Below are 23696 nucleotides of genomic sequence, written 5' to 3'. Positions count from 1 at the left end.
AAATGAGAAAGCAATTGTGGCTGATGCCCTCGAGACAGCCATCCTCTTCATCTGGCTGCGCCAGTTTCTCATCTCTCTCCCCATGTCCTGTTTTCGTCTTTTCTTCAAATGCCTTTCTTGTTATTTACTTCTGAAATATTAACAAAGATACCTCTCGAGGATGTTTTCAAATGCCGAGCATCACCACCGACTTGAGGTTGAAATTTTAAGCAATGTAGGATGGAAAGGCCATGGCGAATTGTAAGGGCCTCACATGTGAAAAAGTCTCAAGAGATGGGGTGAAAGGGGGATTGATAGGTCGGTGCTAGCAAGGCTAAATCACCAGTTGGAATGGACCCTCAATGTGGCGATTGGCTGTCACGTCCACAGATGGAGGACGGCGCCCACAGGAAAAGGATAAACTGTCTGATAAGCGCACGGTGAGGTACAGGGCTTTTGCTGGCAGACAGGCTCTTGAGAGAGACGGTGAGGGGATTTGGAGGGGGGGGGGGATAAGGAGATGGGGATAGGAAAGGAAAACGAGTCAAGAGGAAGCGGGCAACAGATGAACCTCCAATTCCATTTTTGGTTCTTTTTAAAACACAGGAAAGGTTTTTCCTTACCTTGCTAACATTTCATTTGCCGACTGCAAAACATCCTCAGAGCTGACGCTGCATCAGCTCTGAGGATGTTTTGCAGCCGGCAAACGAAACGTTAGCAAGGTAAATAAAAACCTTTCACGTGTTTTAAAAAGAACCAAAAATGGAATTAGAAACTAAACACAGTAAGAACACACCAAAGATGTGTGTTCAGCGGTGAACAGAGACAGCAGGAAGAAAACAAGCCAAATGACCACTGAGGTGCGGCTCTGGTCTCATGACTCTGTTGGCTTTACTTCTGTGCAGAAACCCTTAAGGGCCCACCCTGCTGTAATAATCATCTTGGATGAGTGGCATCAATCAGCTCAACAACAGCCGCACTTGTGAAAACAACTGAGTGTTTGCTTAAGCAAAAACAAACCTGTTGGCAGTGGACTGAAATGAATGAGATGAAACTGTGAAAGTGTGTTATGTAACAGAGAAGAACAGAATTGTAAGTGAGTGAACCACTGATCTGTGACAAAGTACGTTCATTAATCTTTGAACAATCCTTGGCTACCTTTCAGCAAGCACTCACTTTACTCAACTTGATGAGCTGCCAGTGATTTTGCATTGTCAAGTTGAAAATTGCACTAATGTCCCTGCAAAGTTCGTCTTCTAGAAGGCTGTACGCATTGCTCTACCCTTAAAGTGAGTATACAAGAGCCTGGGCTTTGGATTGAAGTCCGAATGTAATGCCCCCTTATTCAGGGAAATTTTCTGGCCAAAAAGCTCATTTACATAATCCAATGCCTTCAAACCTTGAAAACAATTTACACATTCCATTTCCTACAGCGTGTAACTTCTTGACGATGTGTATATGACCATGAGAAACATGGTCACTTTCAACTTTTCTAAATGACCACAGAAAGTGTTATAAGATATGTTTTCATATCTTATAACACTAGGCAATGTGTGTCTCCAGTAGGCAATGTGTGTCTCCATACACATTCAGCCCTTTCGGGACTTTGCTAAGACGTCAGCATATCGCCACTGCTTCAGTGAGTGATGTCACTGATTGGTGCCAAAAAGCGCCCACAGACACATTAAAAGGTTTTTCTGTCAAAGTACGGCATAATATAATCCCTTCCGGAGGACTGGGAGAGCTGCTGTGTGAGATGTAGTGTGAGATGTAGCGTTCAAAGCATGGAAGAAGTGCAGTTTTCACAGTGCTTTTTGAGACAACAAAGCCACGTGAATTTAGTTGTTTTGGGGGGAGGGGGTTGCGGCCCATTTGTTGGTGTTGAGTGTTTTGTAATGACGATTTTAGAGTGCTGCTTATTCGCTTGTGCTTTCATTCTTGACAAACAACTCTTATAGTTTTACTAATGTCAGTTGTTTTGGATGACATCTGCAGATGTAATTTCCTTTTGAGTCACAACCAATCAGGTGGAGTTAACCAAATGTTCTGCTCAGTGAATCTACCGGGGCTCTCCGAGTATCTAGCCTTGTTTAGGTACTCTGTTGGTTTCAGAAAATGGCCCAGTAAATGGTAAGTTTAGCCATGCCAGTGAAAATGCATGCCAAGAAGTTCTGGTGGAATTACCCTGAAGTTCCGATAGTGGAAACACGCCAACAGAATGGCATTATTAGGATTAGGGTAAACTTCCCCTGAAATTATTTTTATTTAAATATGTTTTGACAGATGTACTCAAATGTATACCTTTATTAAAAAGGGAAAACACATTGTAACAGAAAAGCTATGCAGACCATGACAGCGTGTCCAGACACTTGTTCATGTATGTGTGTGTGCACAGAGGTGTGTGTGTCAAATAATTAATTCTGGCCTCTTCCTCCTCCTCTAGCTGTTTTGCGGTGGTTAGCAAGCCACTTCTTGGTGCATTACCGCCACTAACTGGAGGGCAGTGTGGACCGGAACTCTAAACACTTTTTTTGTCAATAGGAAAAAATAATATGGAATAATATTAATATTAACACTACACTCATGCTCTGGAAACCAATGTTATAGGTTGTATGCTGCCACCTACTGCTTTGGGGGTTATAGCCTCAAGCAGTTTTGTGGACAATGTAACTTTCAAAGGAACACAGTGGGGTGGCCAATCAGATTCCAAGGCTAGCATGTGCCACCTCAGGCCACTCCCTGGACACGCCCCTGCTGCGGCACAGCCGCTCTGTGTCTGAAATGTTCTCCATGTAAACTGGGGCTAATTTCATCCAGATTCACATTTTTGTCCGTCATGATTCAGATCTTGTGACCATAGATGAGGGTCAAAACGTAGATGGATGAATAGATCAGCTTCACTGTTCTTTTACCACAAAAGGCCAGAGTAACGCTCTCATTACTGCAGACAGAACCTCAGCCGGATGGATCGGCCATCTCCTGCTCTCATGTGCTTGCCAACTCCAAGCCGACTTGTTTTCTTGAAGCAGCAACTTACTCCCAGCCCAGGAGACGCTTTGCACATATTTTCAGTTGAGAACCTTGACCTCATACTTAGATCAGTTGTAAGGCAATGGTGCTAGAAATGTAGTTCATCCACTTTTTCTTAGTTTTCTTCACATTTCTGGTTACAGACTACTTATAAAAATTCAGTTGATGCATTTTTTTAAACATGTTCTGAACTTCTCTAGTATTTTTATATCTAGGAGTTAATATTGGAACAAAAATGTTGTATTTATTTCATGTTCATTTCAAACCAGTTTTCAACAAAGACATTCTCGAGTCCTGGGAAAATTGCCACGTGGAGGTGAGAGTAACACCCCTACAAATATACCAGTAATGCGGTGAACTTTGTTGCAGTAGAGGTCTTAAGCTTCTGTGTGGCTTTGTTCTCAACTGTCTACCTAGTTGTTCGTTATTGTTTGAGCTTTACAGATTTATTTGAAGTTTTATCTTTGGTCTCTCCAAATCGATACCTGAACATGGTGGTGGGCTAGTTCCTGCTTTGATGGGTTATTTTTCTGTGTATGATGCAAACTTGTAACACCGTGAGCCAATAAGCATGCTGTGGTTTGCAATTGGTATGAAATAATAAATTCAATTGAACAAGAGCGCAGATATTCACCACCTCTCTCAAAAACTCAAATTTTGACAGGAACTCTGACCTATCTAGTTAAGGCTGGGATTGCATAAATCGTGTATCATATTAAGACACTCAGGAAGATTAAAATGTATACATTTATTGCTTGATTGAAAAAAAAAGACTTTTCCAAGATTACACCCTGACTGAATCTTCAGATGTTTTTTTTTTGTTGTTGTTGTTTTTTTTATGGCGAGAGGAGAAACATACCGAAAGATAACCAAACCTTTGTTATGCCCTTCTGGGCTTTAGATGTTTGGACTCCAGGTTATGCTAACTTGAAGATTTACTTGTAAGCCCACCTGGCTTTTACACTAAATAAAATAATGGATAATAGGATTATGAAAAAGCAAGATTTTCTGGACTCTGACAGACAACACTTGTGTCTTCGTCTCAATGTGATGTACAACGTCTGAATACGCATCAAGACTCTGCTCTAATTGCACTCTTCTGAAGAGAACTGGAATGGTTTTTCTTTGATTATCTCCATCCAGCCCAAAAAACCCAGAAAAGTTCTGCAGTAAAGAATAACAGAAACCTTCAAATTCACAAGGCTTGTTCATTAAAAATGGCCTAAAAGTCCTTCCATTTTCTAAGGGTCTCCACTTGTTTTTGCTTTTTGATTAGATGTCAAAAAATAGGTTTACAAGTTCATTTTTTAATTCTACATGTATATTTAATAAAAGTTCTTTATCCAGATTCTGAAACCTTATTTTCATTATTTAAATCTGACATTTTTTGTCTGGATGAATTTGCCTCAAATCTTACAAGCTAAAATGAGTATTATCAAGTTGGCATAGCAACAGGTAAGGATCACTGAGCTTGTTTTCAGTAGATCTTTACCCATCAATATGTAAAAAAAAATACTGTCAGTTTGTAACAGATATAGATTTTAAATCAACCAGGCATAATGTTTTGACCAAGCAGTACATTGTCTGGGATGTTACCATGGCTCTGGGAGGAGTGCTGGAACAATGGTGGAACTGGTGTCTGTAAAGATAATAAACTCAAATGCCAATGCTAATATGTGTGAAGCATCATAACACCTATCTGAGCTTTAAACCAAGACCAAATACCAATGGTGTGAAGGTTGGGTGAATCCAAGCCCCCATAATTCTGTTCTGGATATGGAGCAAACAAGGAAGTGGCAAAAAATGCAGTTCCGCCCTCATCCGCTAGGGGCTGGTGTTAGAAGTGAGTAAAATGCTAATTTTACAGCAGAAATAAACGTGTTTACAGCCTGGTCACAAAAAGCATATTTTAGGTTTAATAGATCTAGTTTACACTCATAACTCTGATGAGGGTGAATTTGTTGTTACTTTTCTGTTCAAGTGTAATAAATGCTTAAAAATCTGAATAATTAATGAGCATCCACGTGACGTGACTTCAGAGCTAGCTCCGAAGAAAGGCCTCAGCCTCGGCCTCACGTTGATAAATGTTCGGCCATTTTAACTTTCTGAACTTTGGTGTTTGTGTTTCGTGTTTGGATGTTAATCGTGTTATTAGTTGGACAAAAGGGCAAGCTGTGGTTATTAACAAACCATCCAAGCAGTTTCTGCTTCTTTTTATCAGTAAGTAAAATTAAATTTCTGTACTTTGTTTCGCTGGTTGAATTGGGGGAAGTGCTGTCATTTAACTGCTTGGTCAAACGTGTTAGTGGGGCTGCTGGCTGAATAAGAAACTTGAGCGGATGCCCGTCTTCTGTCTCCTGCCCGAGACGAGTTGCTAAAGCAGGCGGCTCGCTGTTCCTGTTTTCCGGTGGCAGCTCACGTGTGGACCGGGTTGAAATATAACATGTTGAGACAGACCACTGCCACCGGAAGGCGACATTTGCGACACCTGTAACTTATGATTTGCTATTTTATTTAGCAGCAAACCATCTTCCCATGCTAAGTGCAGACTGTTCTACTGCCATCATCACAAACAGAAAGCTGTTTTGGGGTGTTTAGTAAAGAAAATGTAAACTTAGCGCTATAATAATCAGATGCGAGAAAGACGAGACAGTCCTTAGACATACTACGATTCCAAATTATGCAACCGGGAGCTCTGACCTTTCTGATCAGCTCATTCTCCATGGTTGGAGATCAGCAGGACATTACCTACATGCTAACCCAAAGCTAACAAATTTTTTCCGGGCTTTTTTAGCAAAAAAAATGCAGTAACGCTAAAAATGCTCTGGAAAACTATTAGCTTCGGGTTAGCATGTAGCTAATGTCCAGCTGATCTCTGTCCATGGTGAATGAGCTGATCCAGAAGGCCAGAGCTCCCGGTCACAGCGGTCTGGCTCTGCTTGTAATTTAAGAGTCCCAGTCCATATTAGATCTCCACAGGCGACCAGCATGACTATGGCCTCGCACGGGAGCCAGTCGGTTGTGGAGCCCTTCTTAGCTTCTTGGGTTAGCTAAAATAGCTAGTAGCTACATTGGTTACAACCCTGTTCTAAATGTTACAGCCCCGCCCTCAGCTCCAACTCTTTATCCATTTTTGGATTGTCTAGGGGTGACTCAGTCAAAAAAGTGGTGGGAACCTCCCATTTTTGGCTTCAACTTGATGTGTGTTTTGACCACACCTGTGTACTTTGAGATTCATCAGCTTGTAAAACTTCATAATTTCTATGAATAAAAATCCGACAATGGCATGTCACAAACATGACATCACAACAGAATCTAAAAGGGTTCAAATGAAGGCAATTGGACTTCTTTAATTTGTAGTCCGGGATGTATTTTCACACAAAACCTTAACTTTAGCCCCTTTTCAAAAATAAGCGTGTTCTTGGCTTCAGAATGTGTCTTTAAAAATCAGACATGAAATAGAAGTCCATGGAACATATCAAACAGGATTAGAAAATAGCGTTCTTTGCTCCATTGACTTGCATTCATTTTTCGTTCTTCCGGGGACCCATGGTCCGTAAGTAGATGGGCGTGACTTATTGAGAGTATCTTCCCTTTCACATCATTGCCATATTAACATCATTGCAATGTTAATAATTGGGAAGAACACAGTGGATTACATTTAAATAAGGAGCCTAAGTCACGCCCATCTACTTCCGCATCACGGGTCCCCGGAAGAACGGAAAAAAATTAATGCAAGACAACAGGGGCTAAAAACGCTATTTTCTAATTCCGCTTGTTTTGTGCCATGGATTTCACATATGATGTCCGTGAATTTTAACGACACATTTTGATACCAAGATTATTTTCGAACGAGGGGAAACTCTATTTTAGGTTTTGTGTGAAAATAAGTCCAGGACTACAAATGCACTTCACGAATGTGACGTCATCGAACCAGACATGGAGTAAACTGAGGGGAAATGGCTGTAAGTTCAGCAAACTTCCCACAGAGGAAAGAACCACCATAAATCTGGTCATGTGGTAAGTAGCAGCTATGCTAGGGGAGAGGAGATTATGTGGTGATGTCACATATGCGATGTGCTGATTTCTGGTGTGTAGTCATGCTAATTACGAACTTTTACAAGCTGATAAATCTCAAAGTACGTGACTGGCGTGGTCGAAACACACATAATTATTTTTCATTTAAATTGCTGTACAACATATGTGTGATCCCGGGTCTAAGGCAAAGCGGATTTGAAAATAGCGTTTTTAGCCCCGTTCACTTGTATTCATTTTTTTGTTCTTCCGGGGACCCATGAGCCCACCGGAAGGGAGGAGACTTAGACTCCATATTTCAAATTGGGATTGGAGGATGCAGAGTGCAAAAAGTGTCACTGCTTCAGTGAGTCAAATGACCATCATGAAATCTTTTTGGTTCGTTCTGAAATTGTTCACAAAATGTGTCTTTTACCGCACAGCATCATTTAATATTTCTAGGGTGGCAATCAGTACCTGACCTGTTTGTATAGCAACTACATGTGGTATTGCTGGACGAAGTGTTGCCAAACCTAATCGTGCCACATTTGCAAAAAGTTCAAACCAGATAGGACTGGTTTGGACCGGATGTAAGAATCATAGAAACAACGATGTAAGCTAATACTGGTCCAGAGAACTTTGACGCTGAAGGAGTGTAAATCTAAAAATCATCACACCCAAATCCGAACATACACCTGATTTTAAGACAATAAATAATGAAAAATGAGAAATGTTGGCAGTTTCTTGGTTTGCAATCTTTCATTTTTACAAAATACGAGCCCGGCATCCATCCGGGCTTTATTGTCAAGGGATGAAGGTGTTTCTTCTCCTTTTTTATGCCAGCTGTACATATTGATAGCAGACAGATGCTGGCCCAGACACTTATTCCAGCATCCCTTGGCTATATTGTATGTCAGAAGATAGGTTATGCAATATTCTCTGACCAAGAAATGAATCCGCGGAGAATTCTTTGTGGCTTGTCCAGATAATCCCTTTTGGTGAAAGAGAAAGAAACCTGCTGCTTCCTGGCGCCAGAGAGAGGGATTCTCGAAAAGGAGGCTGTTTTTCATTTCAATTGCTGTTAATACTCATTGGGTTTGTTTACCGTTGGGCGATCCGGTTTAGAGATACAAGATGAATACCTCCGCAGTTCAAACAGAGTAGGCACTTGGAGTAAAATATTCAGGGATGAACTTTGTATAATTAAGGAAAGAAAAGGAACTCATGCGATTTACTTTCCTGGGATGACTAAGTGTATTTTTCATTATTTAAGCTACCCTCAGGCTGTCGGCATCCAAACGACAACGATTTAAATGATAGACGCTTGCCTCAATTGGACTGGAAGACGATTAAATTCCTTGTCAGAGGTGTTCTAATAGCCATAGTCTATTTATTTCAAGTCGTGTGTGTGTTTATGCTTAAAGGCATGCATAGTGGCATGTTTTTGTGTGGCAAGAGCATCGACATAAATATAGGGCAATAGTTGCTCCCATTCCTCAATGCCCCGCAGGCGCTTGGGAGCATCTGCAGCCCGCTCTTTTCCATATGCCTCTCAGTCTCTCTCAATCATTAATTCAGGGTGATTATGAATTAACAAGCCACCATCACAGCCCCCCAATTGCGTTTTCCTCCTCCTTTTTTGACTCTAGCATCCATAGAAGGCTTTCTTTGATGGATAGTTGATACATCAATGCCAGTTTTGTGCAATGACTCCATTAGATGTGCTCCAACCCCTGTTTACTGTCATTTTTCTGTATATTTTAGTGTGTGTACAGAAAGTCACAGCTCTTCTTCGTTCCAACCCATTTCCCCAAAGTTAGTGGGAAGCTGATGGGAGTTCTCCTCGAGCAGTGAGGAGTGAGAAGACGCATCATCAACGGATGGGTGGCGGGGGTGGGGGGGGGGATGTTCAGGCGCTAACAACAAAAGGGACAGATGCTTGCCAACACGTGGGCGTGAGCACAGCATCCTGCAGCTGAAGGGCGGTCTCCTTAATCACCATGACACCCCGCTGCTCTGTTGTCTCGGCAAAACAATGCAGAAACAAACAGACACGGCAAACTTGAATAGAAACGTTCTGTTGGGAGGGAGATTTACAAGCGTTGTGCTACTTTGTTTGAGCTATCTCGAGGCCAGACTGCTGGAAGTTTCCAATTGAATTCCTTTTAGCGAGGGAAGTTTTTTTGAATGAAATACAACAGAATGTCTCTGTGTTTCATCTTCTTACACATGTGTTAGGGTTAGGGTTGTTGCAGCTTCTCCAAAGAAAGCCCCCACTCTCAGAAAACCAGATGTTCTAAAGTAATCCGTCCAATTAGCAATCAGCACCGGTGTAAAGAGCTCAGAGTGTGTCATCGGTAACGTGCGCCGACGTCATAGCGGCAAACGGTGATGGAGCCGAGACGTTCAGAAGGGCACAGTTTCCATGGTAACTTCATTACATTAAACCCCTGGCTGTAAGACCTGGCAGCAGGATTAGTAATAAGGCAGTTTGTCTAATTATTAATTTTTTAAAATAAAAAATCTAACTTATCAAAGATGACCCAACAGCCCCAGTTACAAATATTTATTATTTTAAGTTATAATTGTCTTCAGTTTGAGTCAATATGAGCCAGCTTCTTTGCCCTAACCAACTTTGTCCCTGCCTGCCACAAGACTGACACCTGCCGGCACAGCTGTTCCTCGTTAGCTCATTACTCCCCTAGCAAACACAGACTCTTACCTCCACCCTACAGCTGTCTGATGATTTTGGCTTTTCCTCTCACCTTTTAACCTTTTGCTTCCCCTCTTCACATCAACCTGCCAGTAAGTTTATTTTATGGTTTGTTCGTGGTTACACCTTGATGTTTGGCTTGTTTTACACTCTTTTTGAAAGAAGTTACAAGTAGTAGTGGCCGCTTTATTAGTAACACCTTTCCCTTCGGAACCATTCCACCATATTGACATGATGGTGTCACACAGATGCTTTAGATATGATTGCTTCATCACAGAATGGGTCCATAAATGAAGGAATTAATAAATAGAATAATTCCATGTGGTTGATAAATTGTGATTTAATCATCTGAATGTTGTAGCTGAAATCTAGACTCATCAGATCAAGAAAGTCCCTCCCCCCAAATGTCTTCGTTTTTTTTTTTTTTTTGAGCCCATGGAAAGTAGAGCATCGGTTTCCTGTTCTAAGCTGACAGGTGTGACACTGACCTTGTTCGAGTTGAGCTGCGCCTCGCCTGGAAAACACAAGAGCAGACAGACGTAGCAGGGGGAGTGCCTGAAAGTCGGCGTTTAAGTCGGACAGATTTCCCTACATGTGTAGCTCACGGGTGACGATGGATGAAGATATCGCGTCAGGGTTCATTCTTGTTTAATTTTTTATTTTAATTCTGGTGCCTGTTAGCAACCGAAACACATCCTCACCTGCTTGTGGATATCATATATTGTATATGAAGACATGACTGTAATAATAAGTAAAAGTTATCAGCTGTAGTTTTAGTGTGCTCTTAGGAAACGTGACAAAATAACACATAACACATTCCTCTTCATGGCCTTTGTAGTTGTCATCATCAACATTACATGATTTACAGAATACATGTGACCAACTAACATTTCATATTCTACCACCGGATGTTCGGATCAAAATGTGAACCAATCAGATCTTAGATCAGGCGTTTCCCGTCATCCCCTAGGGTTTGCAGCCGGTGGAGAGCAACTGCAGCGCCTTGCTCCAACATCTGTGGCTGCCTTGATCTCACGAGGTTATCGTTGCCTACGTATGCATGACGTCAGAGCAAGTCGGCGTCAAGTCTGACACAAATCTAACCGGCAAGCACTGTGCGCCGATCACTGGTGATCTAATCTGCGCAGAACTGGCTCATCTCGAACAAGGCCACTCTGTGGACGTTGGTCGGGCAAATAGTGCCAACAAAAGCCAACTTAAAGTGGGAAAAAAACAACATACCCAGAATAGATCCCTGAGGATTTCCACTTAAAGAAACCTTCAACAGCTAATGTCTTCAATACGTGATCAAATTAAAGTGGCTTGAGAAATTCTTTAGCCTTACTACCTTTCAAACATCCCATAATATCTAGTAATACCAATCAGAAATTGAGTTAGTTTAAATTTTCATGAGGCTTTGTGGAAAAAAATTTTTGTGCTCCTTCTGGCTGTCGAACCTTTTGTTTAGGTCGTATCACAAAATAAATTTCCACTGAGAACCTCTCCAAACAGCTCACTTTGGTTTCACAGGCTGTTTACAAATACTTTTGTGTATTAAAATGAGATGTTAAAAGCCAGACAGACAGCCTCGGGGAAAGTTAAGTTACCGACACCTGCTGCTGGTCTGAAGGGACAGAAGAGCCGGCCCTCAACAGACCTCTATTACTGGGCTTTGACAACAACATGAAACTACATAAGACAGGTCAAAAGTGTGTCCACATGTGTTGACCATTATTTTTACTGCTGTTCTGTTCTCAAGGACATTTCAGCTCCTTATTCTGGTACAAGTGAGACTTTTCAGCATTGGATGCCATTTCTGGGTCTTTCAGATGGATCACCAAGGCAGGTAACGAACATTAAACTTGTTTAAAATGTTTAGAAATGGATGGCTGTTGTTGTTTTTCTCAGAAAAAGATTGATGTTAAATGATCTGTAGAAAACTGTAAAAATAAATCTTACTCACATTTAATTGGTTGATTAGCAGCAGGGGTTTTACTTCCTGATCAGTGCCTCATATACAATGAGTATTACGGTATTGTGGTTTAAGTTCAGGCTTAAGTTCAGTTCAGTTAGCGCCCCAAAATTCACCAACAACATTTAACTAACTAAAATGTATCGTCAGCTTTTAGCGATGACTTTAAAGAGATTTTTTAAAAGCAATTTTGATTTGTAAAATTTGGAAATGCTCATTGTTCTATTGATCTTAGTCGGCCTCTTCCTGTCCAGAGAAACTAACCGAACAGCGAAGAGCTAATGAGTACTGGCAGGATTAAATCCATGAAATCTTAAAACGAACAAGACAATAATTAACTTTTCAACATATTACAATTGAAACCAATCCTAAGGAGATTGCTTCCATGTCAAAATGGCTCCAATCTCGTGAATGATGCTGGATCAGCTGGAAAAACCATTATTTGGCAATAGAGATGGATCCAATTCTAAAGTAGGTTGCTGTCTGTCTTAAAGGAGATGTAAAATTCACCTTTTGCATAATTTCATTCTGGGACATGGGCCACTACTTATATTTGCTCTTGAAATTGGTGGGAACTTATAAAATTAGCTGAGACGTCTTTTGGAATTGTAGGATGTCCAAGGACGGTCCGGCCTTTCTCACCGATTAGCTGGAACTGCTCCCCTACCATTGGCTATTTCATGTCTTCCCTCACTGCAGTTTTTTTTTTGTCTGCAGCCAGATCTAGAGGAGTTTTGTGTAGAAAAAGTGAACCTATAACAGTTCTGTTCTGTTTTGCAACAGTTTCTTTCATAAAAGAACCTGAAAAATGTTAAATATGAACTTGAGATAAATCTTATTGCATTTATCACACTGTTAGACTGACTGTCTGCTGGCTCTTAAGCACTGGGGTTATCTTATTGCTTTATCTTATGTCTTCACTTTATTAGGTTGAGGCTTTTTGCAAGTTAGAACAAATCTCTCATAATGTTTAAATCTGCATCATTTAATCAAAATGTAACTTAATGCTGATTATTATTTAGACCCCTTTCCACCAGTTTTCAGTGTTCTAGAAAAGAAACGGACCTGCTGCACACGGCTGAGCAAAAATAGTGCAGTTTTTATATATTTCACACCCAGGTACAGCACACATTTGTTTATTCTATGTACTCTGCTTTAATAAGATAACCACAATGCTTGAGAGCCAACAAAGTCCAACAGTGTTATAAATGCAACAAGATTAACGTTTTCCTGTTTTTTAAAAATAAACTGAAAAAAAAACTGTTTGCAAAACAGGACAGAATTGTTATTACAGCGCAACATTTGCATTTATTTTATAAAACTCCCCAAAACAGCTCTATTGTTGGTGGCAGGAGGACAGTCCACTTAAATGAAATAGCCAGTCATGGTAGAGCCCTTCTAGCCAATCAGAGGCAAGAAAGGCGGACCTTCCTTGGACATCCTTCGATTCCAAAAGATGCGTCCTGGAGCTAGCAGTAAAACATTTGTGCAGGGGCGCCTCCAAGAAATTTTGATGGGGTGGGTGGCCAGATGGAGCCAAAGAAATTTTTGGGGTGGCACACCAAATTGATCCTCATGGTAACTCTGGGAGAGTTTAGCCTGTGGTGATGTATTGCATTGCTCCTTTCTTCGTTTATTTTTTTTTTAAACGGTACATATCCAAAACATTTAACTCAAATTTGCAAACATTTCAGAAAAATACATTTCCGTTATTAAAAATGTTATTCCAAATTTAAATTTAAAATGTGTTTTTTTTTAGGTTTGTTCACCTGTTGCTGTGTTCACAAAAATCTATGGAGATAAATCTTTTTTAAAGTGATGAGCAGCAAAAACATGTCTTTTTTTAATTCAGATTATTTCTTTTCTCATTAATTTTAATTTTATTTTTATTTAGTTTTAGAATTATGTATTGAATAAACAAGATCAATTAATGGTTTGACTGAACATTAATATGATTTATTAACACCGGCTTTTCCTGGGGGGGCAGCAGTTTACTGGGGGTGTCCACGGCCACCCCTTGGGGACGCCCTTGCATTTTTAATTAAGAGCTGCAAACCTAGGAGGTGATGCCACCCCCACCCCCCACCCCACCCCCCACAAGACTTTTCCCTCTTTTTCTTCCATCAGCTCCCTCCCACATTTCCTCACACTGGGACTTAAATTAACTCTTGCTTGAAGGTGGTTTGCATATATTTAGATTTAAATGAACTATTAGATGCGCCGCTAATGCAGTCTTTGCCCATACTCTCTGTAACATCATCAGCAGATCATTAACCAGTGTTGTTGTTATTTTTGGGAATTGGGTAGCTGAAAAGGAAATCCACATCTAAAAAATTAGCAATGGTTCTGGAATATTCCTCAGATTATGAACACATACTTTATAGCTTCTGCCTACTTCTGTAAATTGAAACTGACGACCCGTTCAACCCTGAATCATGCGTCTTAACTTGAAAACGCAACAGAATTAATTCATGGAGCTGAAATAAAAGATGTCTAACATCTAAAATGTGGGCCAACTGTTGAAAAACCGAATGCTGCGCTAAAATAACAGAATAAATGTTGGTGAATCCTTGAGATCGAACACATTCCCCATCAGAAAGCGGAGTGCCTCGTAGCTTGAGGTCTTAACCGTTTGACTGCAATAATACACAATCTTCTTCTGTTGACATGAAAATAAACTCTTTGTGTCAAATGAGCATTTGTATTCCTCTCCCCACACGCTCTCCACTCTGAGTGTATCTTTCTGAAATTGCTGCTCGCACATAGCAGCCTCTCCTATGATGTGATCTGGTAATCCATCTTCAAAAGCCCACCCAGCCCTACCTCACCGGCTCTCCTGGGTTAACGTAGGCGGATATGCCGGAGCCCGAATATCATATGCATGAAAAATTTGCCGTCCCTGCACTTTTTTTTTTTTTTGCCTCGAATGTTGCAGCAGTGGTAGTTGATGGATAGAATGTGTCACTTGGTGCAGTGCTCAGGGCGGAGAGGTGCGTTTTGGATGTGGAGGGAGGGGAGGTTTGTCCCTCAGAGTCAGGGGACCGGAGACCTTAAAGTAAAGGCCAAAGACCGAGTTATTTTGTTCACGTTAACTACCCAGACCTGACGGGACTACACGGTTCAACGGACACTAGATGATTTAAACACACCAGCTATAATGACAAAATCTGTAGAGGGTGTCTGAATTTTAAATAATTGAAACAAAATGTGTCTTTTCTCATATTTAAGGTAAATTCTTTGCTGAGTGGTCTTTGAAAACTGACTTTTTTTTTCAATTTGAATAAGTTTAAAATTCTGCTTATCCTCAGAGGTCAAAGTTCCTGCTTGCAAATTAGCTCCACTTCTCTTCAAAACCTTGCATCTGCCCTCGGATTTATATGCCGCACGTGGGAATGTCCTGCATTCGAGTTCAAGCTCTATTCCTTGAAGTGAGGGTTCATTTGCAGGGCTCGCTGATTTCTTCTTCTCCGGAGACCCTGAGTCCTCACATGAGGACACCGGCTTCTTGCACTTGCATGTTAGGATTCGTAGATTAATTAGAAATATTTTTCTTTTTTTTTTCTTTTAACCTTTTAGAAAATAATTAAACATAGCTTTGTTTTATATTAGTTTCAAAAAGAGATTTGTTATTTTTTTATGTCTATGTAGTTCAACGCCCCCAAACAGGAGCCCCACCCAGCCTTTTGCAATAGCTTAAAAGAGCTGAATGGAAGGAGCAGGTGAGACAGGAAAATGTACGCATGAAGCTAAAAACAATTTAAGGGTGTTTAACATGAGGAAAAAAACAATATAACATGGTCCAGTGCTCCAAAAAGTAAAATTTGCATGATATAGTACTGATAAATTATTTATTCAAGTATTGAAAATGCAATTTTTTTTGCAATTCACCTTCATAAGATATCTAAACCTTTTGAGTAATAAAAGACAGGACATCAAAAACCCTAACTGGTGATTCAAGTAAACAATCTTTTTCCAATTATTCAAATTATTTGATATAAAACTTTAATTATATGTAATTGCATCATTATTTTCAGCAGAAAGGCAACTTTCAGCAGGTTCTGATATTATTTCAACAGGCTCTCGATGGCATGGAGAGTCATTGCAGTGGTCGAGAGCTAATGGGCCAGATGTAGGCGCCACCTGGCCAGCGCCGGGGTTCCGTATGCTCCCGCTGACGGAGCCAATCATGCAGAGCCGTTGTCTGCTGCTGCCGTGTCTTCGGCACGTAGCTTATTCCCCTCATTTGGATGAGCAACTGTGCTCAACACCTTTACATTCTTCTGCTTTCCACCCGCCTTTTTTATTTTCTCCTCCGTGAATCTGCGTCGACATTTTGAAAGGCAACACTTTTGGTAATTATAAGTCAAAGCTGATATTAATATATTTTATCATGACATTATCAAAGCTTGGCCTTTAAAAATAGAGGTCACAGTGAGGCGCCGCAAAGCCAAAATCCATCATTGTGGATCGGCTGCAGGCGCTGCGTGAGCGCTGTTTGGAATTTCTGTCCATACATACCCGAGTCTCAGTCACGCTGCTATTTCTGGCACGAGCCGTGCTTTTGGCAGCATGCCCATTTAATTCATTTACGACTGAGGGAAAACAGAGCACCTCAGGCAAATGGGCCAGTAGAAAATAGAGCTGTGAATCTTGATTGTGGAGGTAAATGAACAGAGAGGTCTGGAGGTGTGTCATCTGTCGGCGGGCAGAAATGCATTAGCGTGGATACACCCCGTCACTTTCAGCGTCCTCGCTAACCTTTAACACTAAATGGCTTCAGCCACAGACGGCAGAGCTCACTCTTCAGCCACACCTGGAATGAAGAGCAGATCAGAAATGATGCATATTTTTAACGTATCTTCGGGCACGGTGATATTCTGATCCGTGTTCGGTAGCGTTGCATGTATACGCGTTTAAATATTCATTGTGAGTAGCTGCAGTGTGATTTACACCAGCAATAAGTTTGTGCCAGCGCAGAGGTCGACAGGACCCCCAAGCAAACGTGGAGCTGGGAAGACATGATCGCCGCCCACTCCTAATAACTTTGTTTCTTTACTCAAAATCCTTTGACCCGTATCACGAGGTTTCTACTAAAATTAAAAGTTTGGGAATATTTCTTAACAATAAAGTTACAATACAATCATTGATGGGTAAGATGTATTTAAAATGTCTGTAATGCTTAAAATGGAAAGAATTTTTTTTTCATCTGTTTGATTTTTATTTTTAAATATGCTGTTCTGAGAACTAACAATGGTGCATTCAGCAGTCTTGTTTTTCAGAGGTAAGAATGTGGTAGATACTCCTGTTGCATAGTTAACATTATTGAATTAGTGGCATTATGGGAGGATCTTTTGTGGCTTCAGTGTTTGTTTCTCATATTACATCACGGGATCGTGTAGCAAGAAAAAGCGTATTTTGCGTATAATTTTGTTGTTTTGCACGTTTGGAAGGGGATTTTGGTGAAGCAGATGGGCCATTATTGCCGTATGGTTGATTGTTGCTCGTCGGAGGCTTGATTTTAAAAGTTTTTGTGGAATTTCCTCCGTAAAGGACCACAGAATACGAAAGAGATTGTGTGCGACTCAGACTCTGAAGAAAGCCCGGATTCCTGCAGTAACGGACAGTTTGTGAGTCTCATTTTGCACACGCTAAGTCTTGTGACAAATAAGTTAATTAGAAAAGATGTTTTTAAAAACATTCTTCTTCGTGTAATTTTTTAAGTCACTGAATGTTTTCCTGTTCTGATTCAGGTGTCTCAACCTGCGATCATTATAATGAGGAGGAAATAAATCAGGACACTGGTTAATGAAGACTTACCCCGGCTTTCCACCGGAGCCGTCAGCAGCACGTTACTGCAGCAGCACGTCATAGCTGCTGATAGGAACCGCTGTGGTCAACAGAACCTTTTCCACCGGAGCCGTCACCAGCCGTCAGCAGCGCGAGTCGGCCGCGTCTCAGGAGCAGCATGTCGCGTCCTTTACGCGCCGATTCTATTTTCTACGCGCGACACCTCTGAAACGGGTCAAGTTCGACATTTTGGTGGAAGGAAAGACAGGAAATCGGACGCGGAAATGGAGAGAAGCTCCTGAGATTTTCAGAATAAAGAAACGTACTGCCTTCCAGTTGCTTATTGTAACCCAAATCAGAATTGTGGTTTGTGCAGCGGCATAAGGTTGGAGGTGTAATTTCCCTCTCCGCCACTAGGAGGCGAGTATGCCTTGAGATGACTTCCTGTTAGTCAGCATTTCCTGTTGTGAAAGCCGTTACTCACGAGGCAACCGCCAGATTAACTGAAAGATCCTGGATCTGAATTCTGTGAAATACAGCGGTGGGAAGCTGCGTCAGCTGGGCGAGCTATCTCACCACGAGCTCCGATTGTTTTTTTGACCAGGACCGGATCATTTGAGATCTGAACCTTGTGGGTTCAGTGGCGAGCCAGTGGCGAGAATTTCCTCAAAGAGTTTCAATTAAAGAGCTTCCACTCCTGTTGCTCAGTCCACTTCTCTTTGGAAAGAGAAATTAGTTTGTGTGTGTGCGTTTCTGTCCAGTGGATCTAACACTACCCGGGTAGATTTTTTAAAAGTGTCAGTCTTATCTGTGTGAAGGGATGTAGTGATAGTCCTGGGGTTCGCTGAAGATGGATCCCACGGCTGGCCACACCGTACTCTGGTCCGTCTACAGTCACTCTCTTGGAACTGGCTCGCCACTGAACCCACAAGGTTCAGATCTCAAATGATCCGGTCCTGGTCAAAAAAACAATCGGAGCTCGTGGTGAGATAGCTCGCCCAGCTGACGCAGCTTCCCACCGCTGTATTTCACAGAATTCAGATCCAGGATCTTTCAGTTAATCTAGCGGTTGCCTCGTGAGTAACGGCTTTCACAACAGGAAATGCTGACTAACAGGAAGTCATCTCAAGGCATACTCGCCTCCTAGTGGCGGAGAGAGAAATTACACCTCCAACCTTAATGCTGCTGCACAAACCACAATTCTGATGTGGGTTACATTTACTTTTACTAACTGTGCGTCCCCGTGAGAAGTTATCACCTAGCTAGCAGTCTCCTTTGTTTTTCAGGTCTGTATTGGCGATTATAAAATGGACAGAACATAAAACACAAACCTTTTGGAGCCATGTTGTAGTTTTCTCCTGCTTGTTGTTGTGTTTACTGACGAAGTCACTCGTGTGACTTTGTGCTCTGTCGGTGACAGCTGCTCCCCTGCTGCTTCGCGTCTCATGGGAAGGGCCAAGCAGCAGCTTACGCGAGCAAGACGTGCTGCTGCGGTAACGTGCTGCTGACGGCTCCGGTGGAAAGAAGGGGTTACTCGGCTTTGCAGTTGCAGTGAGAATATATATGGTTTCTTTAGCAATCACCCACAGGTGAATTACACTGTAAAACTTAGCATGACCACCGCTTTCTGTTTTCACAAGAGATCGGCTCGACTTACCTTGAAACAAAATAATCATAGGCCTCCAGATGTTTGAAAGCTTCTAATTTTTCACGAGTGAAGAGTCCATTGGTTTCTGTTATTTATGAATAAATGTCTCCGGCAGATTTGTGGAAAAAGCAAACAAACAAAAAATACACCAGCAAACATTTTCCGCCATCGCAGAGCTCATACAAGCTTTTAATAACTTTGATTTGGTCTTCGATACTATTTTAAGCTTTTCTACCCATAACCTGTCTTTAGATGGTAAAGTGTTTAGATACTGGGGATTTTGCTCGCAAACTCTCTTAAAATTGTACGTCGCCTATTGACAGCAGGCTATTTTGTGTTTGTTTTTGTTACCAAGCACTCGCACACAAAGATGGAAAATATGCCTATTTTATATTATGAACTAATGGACAGAAAGACCGATAACACGTGTTTTTCCTTTGAGCTTGAAACACCCTTTAATAAAACTACACATTTCAGGCTTTTTATGGTAAAGAAAATTCTGCTTTTTTGTCCAGAGCAATGCAGGCCTGCCTAATTTCATATTTATAGAAAATTTGTTAAATAGGTGATAAGTTCAAAGGGATCATGGCCACTTCATTTTAAATTGTGATTGACATATTGAGCACCCTTGATCATGTATTAATATTTATTTTTATTTGATTCTTTCCATCCAGGCATTATATTTATCAACAAGATGACAAACCACCTCTAAAATAAGTACTTAACATAATCTTAATTAAAGAGTGCTAATAATTGGGGCCTGAAGGGAAGTGGGAAGGTTAACAAATTAGCATAATTATGATGGTAAAGCATCAGGTTTCTACTATGGTAAAAATAATACCAGCAATGATGACAGAGTCAGTACTCATAACTAGGTTAAAGTACTAAATAAAAGATCATCAATAGAAAGTAACCACACAAACACAATTTACAACTACAGGTACACATTCAGGGCCCTTCTTTATATATCTGGACACCATAAATGACCACATATTTATATAAATTTATGGATGTTTTGGGATTGGTCGTGGTATGTATCGGGTTTCACACCACGAACCGACACAAACCTTTATGTGTACTTCCGAATTTGGGGATTTAAAACGTCCTTATGCTCTAAATCTACACGTATATACACGTGATTCGAAGGTACCAACACCTACAAGTACTCAAATGGTATAATAGGTTGATGGTTACTAAGCATTGTATAATGTCCAAGCAGCATAGTACTCAATAATTAGCCTTCATCATAGTGGATAGGTGTGCTTCCGCTGGCCACAAAGCGTCAAGTTTTGAACACATCCCAGAAGTTTAGTGGCGCAAAATTTACGCTTCAAGTTTGTTTTATGCGCAACGCTCTCGTGAAGCTCAACCGTTCAGATCAGGTCAAACAGGAAGTCAAACAAGAAAGCCGTGTAAAACATCCGGTAACTTTCAAAATAAGACGCATACAGATTTACAGTTCTTTAACTAAGAAAAAATGTGTAATTAACTGTGAAACCTCCGTAGCTGAGGCAAACGGAACAGATGATAAACAACAAATTGCCATTTTCCTCTTTGCGTTTATCCATATGAACTACCAAAATCACGCTTGGTCAGCTGCATGCAACAATCCTAGCTTGACTCTGTTGATTATTCCATGCAATAACACCATCACTATCCCATCATTTGGCTGAAATAAACTTATGATTATAAGTCATGATTTCAGTCAAAAAGTCATTTTTGAAAAGGTATTATTTACTGACCATCTAGCATTAGAGAGATCCATACTTGTTTACATTAACTCCATCGCCATGATATCCGATCCAGAGGCCACAAGGTCTGGAGATTTACTCCACCCAAACCATTATGCAGTAGAAACAACAGACTACAGACCAGCGGCAGGTACCAAACAGGTGTAGACACAGGATACAATGTGAATAATACCCTAATGGTTGTCCATGGCTTGCCAAGATAAAGAGATGATTAGTAACAGGAGATGTCAAAACAGTTTTAATTCTCGCCAAACTGCTCCTGTATTCTGTCTGGTGTCTTTGGTGTGTTCTCAGCTGAGGTTGAGTCATGAGGTCAAAGGGTAAACCAAACCCTTTGATAGCGATGGCCAAATAGAGCCTTTTGGTGATTTACTAGCTGCATTGTTGAAGTTTGCAGTTTGGAAATCTAATATCAAGATGTTTTTGATGATGCATTTTTAGGTATGAATAGAAAAAGTTATGTAAAACAAGAAGTGTACACAGAGAGTATGTTACACAAACCAATGCCATCTTTCCTGCAAGATGCAGAACATATGCATTATGTAGTGTACTCAGGCCAATATTCAGGTTTCTTGACCTTAGGGAAAAGAAGTTCAAACACATTTTGATCCAGCTCTTATATTTCTCCCACTTTTGGCCTTAAAGTTTACCATATGGGGTTCTTGTAAATCTAAAGTATAAATGTATTATGGCGTACTTTCAAAAATGAGTAAAAGCAATACAATATGGTGCAAATCATTATTTTATTTCATTAACTAACAAGCTTAACTATTAAGCTTTAAGTGTTTATAAGGTTTGCTCTGGTTCGACCTGGCTGGTATTTGTTATTCATCTGACCTGAGCTGGCAGGTGAAACTGCCTGTTCTCATTAATTAATTATGACAATATGGGATAATTTAATATTAATGTAAAAAAGAGAAGCATTTGCTTTTCATAACCCATCTCTGGATGGAAAAAAGGTTTCTAACAGTCAAAGTGCCCTTTTTAGCCTTTGCACTTAAAAGTACCTCAGTCAAGGGAACATCTTACTCTGAGACATCCACAGAAAGACGCGAACTTAAAGGTACATCAGCAGGGTTTGAATCTTCTGGCACTCAATCAGCCATCACTGCCTGGGCCTTCCTCTGTCTTTAAATCTGGAGCGACAGAGTGTCACTGGGAAAACCATCGAACAGGCTGCAGGGTGATGGCTCCGTGCCCTTCCCCATCACACGTTTGTTCCGTCCTCCTCTCCGAGCCATGACAAGGTAGGGGACGAGTTATCACGCCCGTCACCTTTATGAGTCCCTGTCTGCAGGAGCTGTGGTAATAAAGTCGCTGTGCTGCTTTTTCAAAATGGGGTGAGTCAGAGCAAGTGATGGGAAATTGGTCAGCGGGGTATCATCAAGGAGCAGGAAAAATACCTTCTACACCAGTGCCTCCTTTGCTGGCTTTATTAATAATATGGAGAATCAATACTTCACAGTATTTTTTCCATCTGACAGTCTGGCAATTAAAGCCCAGGATAGATGTCAATTCTCCAAAGCTAACGGAACAGATTTCACACGTTCTGTGAAAGGAGCGGCGTAAATCTGGGAGAAGGACTAATAAAAGTGGCTGCATATGAGCTGCTGTCAGTCAGTGAAGCGTGCATCCATCACTGGGACACGTGCTTGTTTAGGAAGGTGTTAAAATGTTTGTGTGTTGTATGACACTTTTTACACGTTTTGCTGTAAGGCAGATAAATGAAAATGTTCAGCGTCGGGTTGGAATCCCACTGGGATGCCACTGTTCAGGAAGGAGTTGACAAAGTGTCTCCAACGTTCGTGAAGGTTTTCAATTTCCTGGTCTGAATCACGGGATCTTGTTTTTGCATCGTTGGAATTTTAAAAATGTTTAAAACAAAAAGACATTTGTTTGTTACCAAGGGCCATACAGGAAGAAATCTTAAACATAGATACTGGACATAGCCTGTCCATTTCTATCTCAATGCATCAATTAAACAAAATGGGAGGTTCCCACCACCGCCATCTTGGCTGTGTCACACGTCTCGTCACGCCCTGATCCATCCAATAATGGGGGAATGGGTGGAGCTGAAAGCGGGTGATGGTGTAGCCAAATGGCTGACATCCAACTGAACCAATGTTGCTACAAGAAGCTAACAAAAGCTACACTGAGCTTGGAGCTAGGTAGCTAACCCAAAGCTAATGGAGGTTTTCGGGTGCTTTAGACCAGACAAACGTGGTTGAGCGACTCAACAGCGAAGCATCAAGTCAAAGAGTTGCATTGTTTCTGTGGACCCAGGTGAGCACCAGAAGACGAGAGCAGCCATCTGCCTGCAACCAGCTGTTCCCGGTCGGGAGATGGAAGAAGCCGGCAGCTCGCTTAACCCGGCTTCTTGATTGTGCTAGTCAACTGTGGAGCACTGATATGAACTGTTAAAATACAAGCAGAGCCTCAAACCGCTGCGATCGGAGCCGGGAACCTGGCCGCTTAAACTGGCTCATGCTCTGCTCCTCCGCCACGGTCAGAGGGACATTAGCTACTTGCTTGTTGTCAGATTAAAAAAAGAAACCTGGAAAAGGCTGCGGGTAGCGAGGTGTAGGTACTGTAGAGTGTGGGTGACTTCACCCCTCCTAGCCAATCAGTGACCAACAGTCCTCTGATGTCACTCCTTCGGCTCGGTACGCTTGGAACCAGAACTGTGCAGAGCCGAGCTGAATAGGTGCTGATGGAAAAGGGCCATTGCTGTACCTGCCCACTTTCTAATCTCCATTCCATCTGCAGTCTCCTCCCCTCCAGCATAGACTTCTTTAGTATTTT

General features: G+C 41.3%; 1 protein-coding gene across 1 annotated transcript in view; it reads left to right on the top strand.

Moving 5' to 3' along the window:
* Positions 1-9710: 9710 nt before the first annotated feature.
* The window catches only part of LOC107381071 (interleukin-1 receptor accessory protein-like 1), a 507698-nt gene continuing 493712 nt past the window's right edge, over positions 9711-23696 (top strand). Inside the window, exons 1-2 of the mRNA XM_054743445.2 lie at positions 9711-9828; positions 11496-11582. The gene's annotated coding sequence lies outside the window, so the exon portion shown is untranslated. The remainder of the gene's footprint in view (positions 9829-11495; positions 11583-23696) is intronic.

The sequence above is a fragment of the Nothobranchius furzeri genome, chromosome 14, assembly GCF_043380555.1.
Source record: "Nothobranchius furzeri strain GRZ-AD chromosome 14, NfurGRZ-RIMD1, whole genome shotgun sequence".
Classification (NCBI taxonomy): Eukaryota; Metazoa; Chordata; class Actinopteri; order Cyprinodontiformes; family Nothobranchiidae; genus Nothobranchius; species Nothobranchius furzeri.
This window is presented reverse-complemented; position numbering and strand designations above follow the sequence as displayed.